The following is a 7,269-nucleotide window of genomic DNA, read 5'->3' on the forward strand; positions in this document are numbered from 1 at the left end:
GTGCTGAGGGGTGCAGAGTCAGACCCAAACCCCTCAGGGGGCTGAAGGTACAGACAGGTGCCCACTGGCCACCCTTGGCTGTGTCCTCCTCACCCTGGACCATTGGTCAGCCCGAATGCCAAGGGGAAGGTGAGTCCCCACAGAGTCTGGACTCAGCTTTGGGTTTCACCACTCCCTCAGGTCTCTGGGGGTCCACACCACTGCAGACTGGTGGATCCTGAGCTCTCCACCACCACCAGCTCCCACCCCAGGGTACGTTCCTTGGGCAGGACTTTCTCCAACAGAGCTGCAGAGTGACCTGAATATTAAAAAACCCAAACCAAACCTACAACCACCACCCGAAACAAGGTTCTGGGTGGCAGTCCTGGGTTCCTCTGCATTAAAGGTGAGAACACAAACATTTGTGCTATAAATTCAGCTTTTATCCATGCTGGATCACCACCAGCTTCCAGCCAACACCTTCACTGGGTCCCAGGCTGGGAAAGCCAAAGCCGGCAGAGAGACACAAGGGCTGCAGGAGAACAGAGACAGTCTGAACTCTGTGTGTGTAAAAGAATTTATTGGGAGTAAACAAGTTTATATTTACAGGGATAAATCCAGCATGTGATCATCAGGGCAAGGCAGTCCTGGCCCTTCACCCTTCCTTAAAGGTGCATCTCTCTGTCCCTGCTCAGTCTGTCTGTCCTGCTGAGGCTGGGAGCCCAGCGTGGTCCCTGGGGCCAGTCCTCCCCTGCCCTGCTGCAGGAATTAACTCAAACCCTTTTTCCACAGCCAGTGTTCCCAAACTCCCACGGGCTCGGGCAGAAGAGCAGGGAGAACATCCCCCAGACACACACTCAGCTCCGGGGAAGCAAATTCCCCCAGCACACAGCAGCACTTCCTGAACGTTTTCCCTCCTGACACCTTCTCCATCTGCTGCTGTCGCTTGTACCTGCATGGATCAGGACAGGGGAACAGAGCTGAGGCACAGTTTCACAGAGTTTATGCTTTGAAATGTGCAGAAACTGTTCACAGCTACTTCTGCCTCCCTTTTCAAAACCATCTCAACACAAGGCATGAACTTCAAGGTAGAAACTTCATTTCCCCTGGGTGAAAGTAGAGATTTACATCCAAATTACTGCTCCAGCCTGCCTGGGGGAGAGGATTGGGATCTTCCAGCCCTGGATGACTGAACAAACACAGCATCAACCACCAGGAACGATTTGCAAACAACTGAGCAGCAGACAAATGTGCAAATGTATCTGGTGGCTACTTCTGGATAATGAATGCATAATCTATTCCGACTCCCCTTCCTATCTGCTTCTGGATAATGCATCTGTGAGCCTGAGTCAGGCTCACAAATGGTTGGCAACGAGGAAAACAGGCTGTGTTTGAGCCAAACATTATGTTCAGCAAATAAGGAGCAGTTTGGCCACGGGCAGCTGCTGTTGGAGCCCAGTGTCAGAATCCCTCCCGTGCTCCACGATTCCCACCCTGCCCACAACAGCTCTGGGGGCTGCAGGGTGCAACAGCTGACTTCTGCCTCTAAAATCTGATTTTATGCCTAAATAGCAGAGTCTGAAAGAGCACTACGGTGTTCCTTCCCCACCTATCTGCTCATTAGAAAATGGCTCTTACATTTATTTGCCTCAGCTGCTGGGAAGGCTCCAAAAATGCTAATTCCAAGGCCAATGCAGTAAATTGCATTTGGTGGCATAACCCTGAGTCACTGGTTCAGGGCATTTTTCCTCCTCTTTCCTGGATTAACTCATTTTAACAAAGGTGAGGAAAAGCAGAAAAAAAATTTGCAGGCTCTTAGTGCATGAGACTTAACAGGGAGCCAGCATTCCCAAAGTGCTGTGACTTCTGGGTGTCCCAGGGGAGGCAACTTCTCCTGGGAGTGGTGACAAACTGGATACTGAAGGTTTTCCAGCCACTTTGGGAAACGCTGCTGCCTGGCCACGCGGTCCTGGAGCGGGAGGAGAGGAGCCTGAAACCACTGGGAGTCTTCCCAGGGCTGCCCATGCAGGAGCAAATTCCATTTTTCCCCTGGGAAATCTGCTCTCCATCCACTCAACCCTTGGGGAAGAAGGAAGCAAAGTCACACCTTGGGCTATGCCACTGCTCCACAGTGGCTCCTCAGCAGGCAGGGATGAATCCCCAGGAGGAAGGGGCTCATTCCCTCTCAGCCCTGGAAAGCTGCAGGATTCAGATCCCTGGAGGATTCTCTCCGTGTGTGAGGTGCTGCAGACCCTGAGGGGTGGCTGCCTCTGGCTCAGCAGTGTCCCCACGCTCCCAGATCCGTGCTCAGGCTTTCCGGATGATCCTTCCCGGTTTCCTCCAGTCCCGGTACCTCTCCCTGCGCACGGAGTGCACCAGGGGCCTGGAGAAGCTGGAGGGGGCTGATCTGGTGGTGCTGCTGGTGAGGAACAAAGCAAGACATCGTTACTGGCGTGGGACAGGGCTGGGGCACTTCTGCATGCAGTGGAGGCTCCTAAAAGGACAGGGAATTTTGGTTCACCACCACCAAGGGATCAAGTGCAGGATTCTCCTGCAGCCCCTGATGCTCAGAATGGGCAGAGAACCAGGGCTGAGCCTCTCCTGTGCACCTGATGGGTGATGGGAACCTTCCCTGGAGGTCTTGGAAAGAGCTGCTGAACTACAGGTGCAGCTCAGAACCCCCTAAACGGAGCCCCATAAACCCCACGAACAGACAGAGCCCCCAGGATCATCCCCTCTGGCCAGGGGGGTCACTGGAACCAACCCCCTTCAAAACCTCGAGTATCTTTGAGCATCTGTGAGCAGTCTTCCTTAAAACCACTAAACCCAACAGTGCGAACTCCTGGCACTTCTTTGGGATTTTTGCCACCCTGGGTTCTCTCAGGGAGTGATCCTGGGGGTGAACCAACATTCCATGAACCAAGCACACCCTGATTCACCACACCACGTGCAGAGAGGCCCAGGACAGGGTCACAGAGCCCTTCCAGGGCCTAAAGGGGCTCCAGGAGAGCTGCAGAGGGACTGGGGACAAGGGATGGAGGGACAGGACACAGGGAATGGCTTCCCAGTGCCAGAGGGCAGGGCTGGATGGGAGATTGGGAAGGAATTGTTCCCTGGGAGGGTGGGCAGGCCCTGGCACAGGGTGCCCAGAGCAGCTGGGGCTGCCCCTGGCAATGGCCAGGGTCGGATGGGACTTGGAGCAGCCTGTCCCAGTGACCCTGTGGGGTCAGTGGAGTGGTCTTTACGGTCCCTTCCAACCCGACCCAGCCTGGGATTCTGTGACAGATTCCCCCCCTGCCCATAGCGCTGGAGGAAAGGCGAGCAGGGAGCGCAAGGGACACGGGACTGTGCCGGGAGAGGCTGGTGAATGGAGCAGGGGCGGGGGAGCCGCCAGCCACGACAGGAGCGGAGGAAGACGGAGCTGTGGAAAAGCTGTGAATGTGAGAAAAAGCTGCCTCACAACAGAGCCTGTTACTATTCAACAGCCACAAAAGGAGGAAGAGCCCTGAAACCCGCCTGGGCTGAGGCTACAGTCGAGAGAGAGCACCATCCTAATTCCTAATTAGCTCGCTGCTTTATAATTTAATTCCCTAATTGGTGGAGGCGGCACTCAGGGCCCGTGGCAGGAGATGATGGAGCTGCAGCTCCCCAGCGCTGGCGCAGCTCCAGGCTGTGCTGGGAAGCAGAGTGCCCTCACATCCAGCTCGTCCAGGGAGCTCTGCCTTGCTCTTACCTCAGGGTTAAGCCCTTACAGAAAGGTTTTGGGTGGCAGCCTTGGCAATGTCTGCAAATCCTTCCTAAAATCCTACAACCCTTGAGTCCCAGATCACATCAGCACCTTGCTGTCATTCCTCCTGGCTGGAAACGGCACCAGCCCTGCCCAGGCTGCACTGCCACTGCCACCAGGGTTGGGCTGGGCTGGGCTGGGCATCCCAGGTCCCTGTTCTCACTCTGGAGCAGGTGCTGCCTTGATGCTGTGCTGGTCCTGGCCTGGTGCAAGGCATGAGGAAGCTTTTTCCCGCTGCTGAGCCATGGCTTGAACTCCACGGACAACCAGGCCACAGCTGTGGCAGCTGTTTCTGAGCACTTTCTAAGCCCAGGACCACACTGAGGGATGAGCATTTGGCTCCAGCTGTGCTCGCTGGGCACTGGAAACCTCGTAGGCTCCTCAGTCAAGAACACCTGAGCATTACTGCAGCAGGGCTGTGTGAGCCCAGGCTGCACCGGAACCAGGGAGTTCACACGGGACCATCTTAATTCCACTGAAAGTGTTCCAATTCCTCCTGTAATTCTGCAGCTCTCTGGGTCACAGAGCTTCACCTGTTTATGGTGCAATCACTGAATTATCCAGGTGATCCACGCAGCCCTGGTGGCTCTGCTTTCCCAAGCTGGGGGCAGCTGGAGGAGCAGCAGGAGTGGGGCTGTGACAGCAGGGTGGGCAGGGTGGGCTGCACACCCAGCTGGGATGGAGAGGGATGGGATGTCTCCAGGGTGTGGGGCCCTGCACAGATCATCCAGCTTGGTCCCACATCTTGAAACGACTCTGGGTGAGGCAGCAACTCTTGGGGATTTTTGGTTTTGATGGGGTACCTAATTCTCTTTAAAAAAACCCAGTCTGGCAACATTATCCTGGCTGCTTGATGCAAGTTTGGTGTTTTGTGGCTTCTAGTAAATCAAACAACTCCGGTAGGTTTTCTCTCTGGCACCAGGGTGCCACAGAGCTCAGTGCAAGTTGTGTCCCAATTCCTCCCTGCACTCTGCCTTGGGCACAGCGAGGAAATCTGCCTCTGACCTCGATCAGAACCCAGCCAGCCCCATCCCTTACAAGCTATTTCTGCGCTGTCTCCACCCATGGCAGCGTTCCCAGTGCTGATCATTTCACTTGCACAAGGTGCAGCTCAGCCCTGCTGCTCTGGAAATCCAGCCAGGGAATATATTCCTGAACTGTGGATGAAGGGGCTGGGAGCTGCTGGATGCTGATTTCCAGCGAGCCATGGGTGCAGCCTCACACCAGCGCTTTCTGTTGGGGTTCTCATGGATGGAGACACCTCTGGGGGTGTTTGTCCAGCTCCAGGCACAGCGGGGCTGGAATTGTGGCTGGGAATGATGCACATCAGAGGATTAGGACAAGGACTGAGCTGAGAGCTCTGTGCACTCGAGCTGCAGCAGCCAGACCTGGAGCAAACTGGGTCACAGGAACCTTCTTAGGTCCAAAGCTCTGAGGTGTTGGTGTGACACGGCCTGAGATCTGGCAGGAGGTGGATTTTGGAGTGTGATTCCATAATCACACAGCTGATGGAAGATAAGGAATATCTGATGTCCGGATATTCTTCCTGATAAGACCCCAACACTGTTACATGTGAACAACACAATAAACAATGTTTGCAGGAACAGATCTGATTTTTAAAGATATGTAGCATTTTTCATTAATTGCCCTTATTTCTCCAGCTCATTTTTATTGTTGGGCAGAAAACAAGGGATTGGTGTAGTGGGCACAGCCCAGGGAGTGGGAGGAGACGGAGAGATAGTGACATGCACCGTAGTGATTTAACATGAAATACTCTGATTGCAAGCAGTCTCTGGAGGTTTGTGCCTCATTGATGAATATCATGCATGAAGCGCAGCTTCTCGTGCTACCCACATTTTTCTCTTCCAGGTCTGGTGATTGGGAGCCTGAGTCACAGCAAATATGCTGAGTTACAGCACATTTCCCCAGAAAAAAAATCCCTAAAAAAACCCCAGCCAAATGCCAGGCATGTTTATCAAGGCAAGTGTGTCAAATGCACGGGATGCTCAGACAATGCAGGCTCAGAGGATTAACAGCCCTTAATCCTCCCTCAGTGCAGTAATGCCCGGCAGATCAGACACGGACACATCCACCAGGAGCAGTGGGTGCACTCACAAACAACCCTCCCCATCAAAACACCCCTGAGCCGTGCGCCTTTGGGAACAGGACGGGCAGCAACTCACCTGGAGGACCAAACGGGACCCGCCTGCTTCTTCGGCTTGGCCACCTGCTTCTGGTACTCCATCCATCCACTCACCAGCTCGTGCAGGATCATCACGTAGAGAAGGAAAATGAGAATCCTGGGATCCATCCGTGGCACCTCGGGGTCTGCCTCATTGGGTACGGGTGACATTTGCTCGGGGGCAGCCGGGGGGGAGCCGCTGCTGCGAGCAGGGCTCCGGGAAGCCGCAGGGATGCAAAGGTTTTGCTGCGGCTGGAGAGCCGGCTGGGCTCTGTGCAGAGCGAATGAGCGCTGGGGAAATGCCCCGGGGGGATCAGAGCCCGGTGCCTCCGGCGTGGAGCAGCACAAACACAGCTCCGGGAGGGCTGGGTCACACCTTCGGGGGCTCCAGCCCTGTGTCCCCCCTGTCGCTCATGGCTTTGTCTGCGTCGCTCCGCAGCCGGGAGCTGCCCACACTCGGATGCAGGAGCAGCCGCCCCTCTCGGGTGGAGGGGAGAGTTGGCTGCCGTGCCTGAGCAGCGGCACAGGCAGAGAGCACTGTCTGGCTGCGAGGAATAAATTAAACCCCCAGTCAATCACTGGGGATTCTCCGAGCTGGCTCTTCCCAGAGCCTCAGGATTTGGGGCTGCACCGAGCCCGTCCTGTTTAGCAGTGTTACTCTTTTGCAGCTGAGAATTTTTTTCTCCTGCTCAGTTTTCTCTCGCTCTTATTTTGTTTTCCTCGCTATTATCCCTTACCTGAATCTTCAGCTGCTGTTTCCCCAGTGTGAGGCTCTGACGGGCTCCTGCTGTGCAGGAAAGCTGCGGCCACAGCATCCAGGCTTCCCAAACCACGGCTCCTCTCCCAGCCCCTCAACCTCTTTCTGCTCAGAGTGGAGGATCCTGCTCAACTGAGATCTGGTTGTGCCCCCAGAACACAGAATCCCAGACTGGTTTGGGTTGGAAGGGACCTTAAAGCCCATCCCGTTCCACCTCTGCCATGGGCAGGGACGCCTCCCACTGTCCCAGGCTGCTCCAAGCCCTGTCCAGTCTGGCCTTGGGCACTGCCAGGGATCCAGGGGCAGCCACAGCTGCTCTGGTCACTCCGTGCCGGTATCTGAACACCCTGAGATCCCCTCAGCCTCTCCCTCTTTTCCTCTACGGACACAGTGCAATACTTGTGCCTGGAATTTCTAGCAGGAAAAAAGCATAAGCCAGTCCTGCTAAGACACTTGTATGAACTAAACAAAAAAATGCCCTCTCAAGAATTGTTTTTAAGACCATCTTCCTCAAAATTTGTGTTACTCCAATGCAATCTTTCCATAAGTGAAATAATAAGCCCT

The 7,269-nt window shown here is 54.8% G+C and overlaps 1 long non-coding RNA gene across 2 annotated transcripts; it reads right to left on the reverse strand.

Annotated features, from left to right (window-relative positions):
- Positions 1–538: 538 nt before the first annotated feature.
- Positions 539–6,929, reverse strand: LOC125336843. 2 transcript variants are annotated; one of them, XR_007207860.1, is made up of 3 exons: positions 6,686–6,914; positions 5,950–6,493; positions 539–2,398 (listed from the first exon to the last, which is right to left on the reverse strand). It is a non-coding gene; the product is annotated as an uncharacterized LOC125336843 (long non-coding RNA). The 2 variants fall into 2 exon arrangements; XR_007207859.1 differs by having other exon boundaries at positions 5,950–6,929.
- Between the last annotated feature and the right edge of the window lie 340 nt (positions 6,930–7,269).

The sequence above is a fragment of the Corvus hawaiiensis genome, chromosome 21, assembly GCF_020740725.1.
Source record: "Corvus hawaiiensis isolate bCorHaw1 chromosome 21, bCorHaw1.pri.cur, whole genome shotgun sequence".
Lineage (NCBI taxonomy): Eukaryota > Metazoa > Chordata > Aves > Passeriformes > Corvidae > Corvus > Corvus hawaiiensis.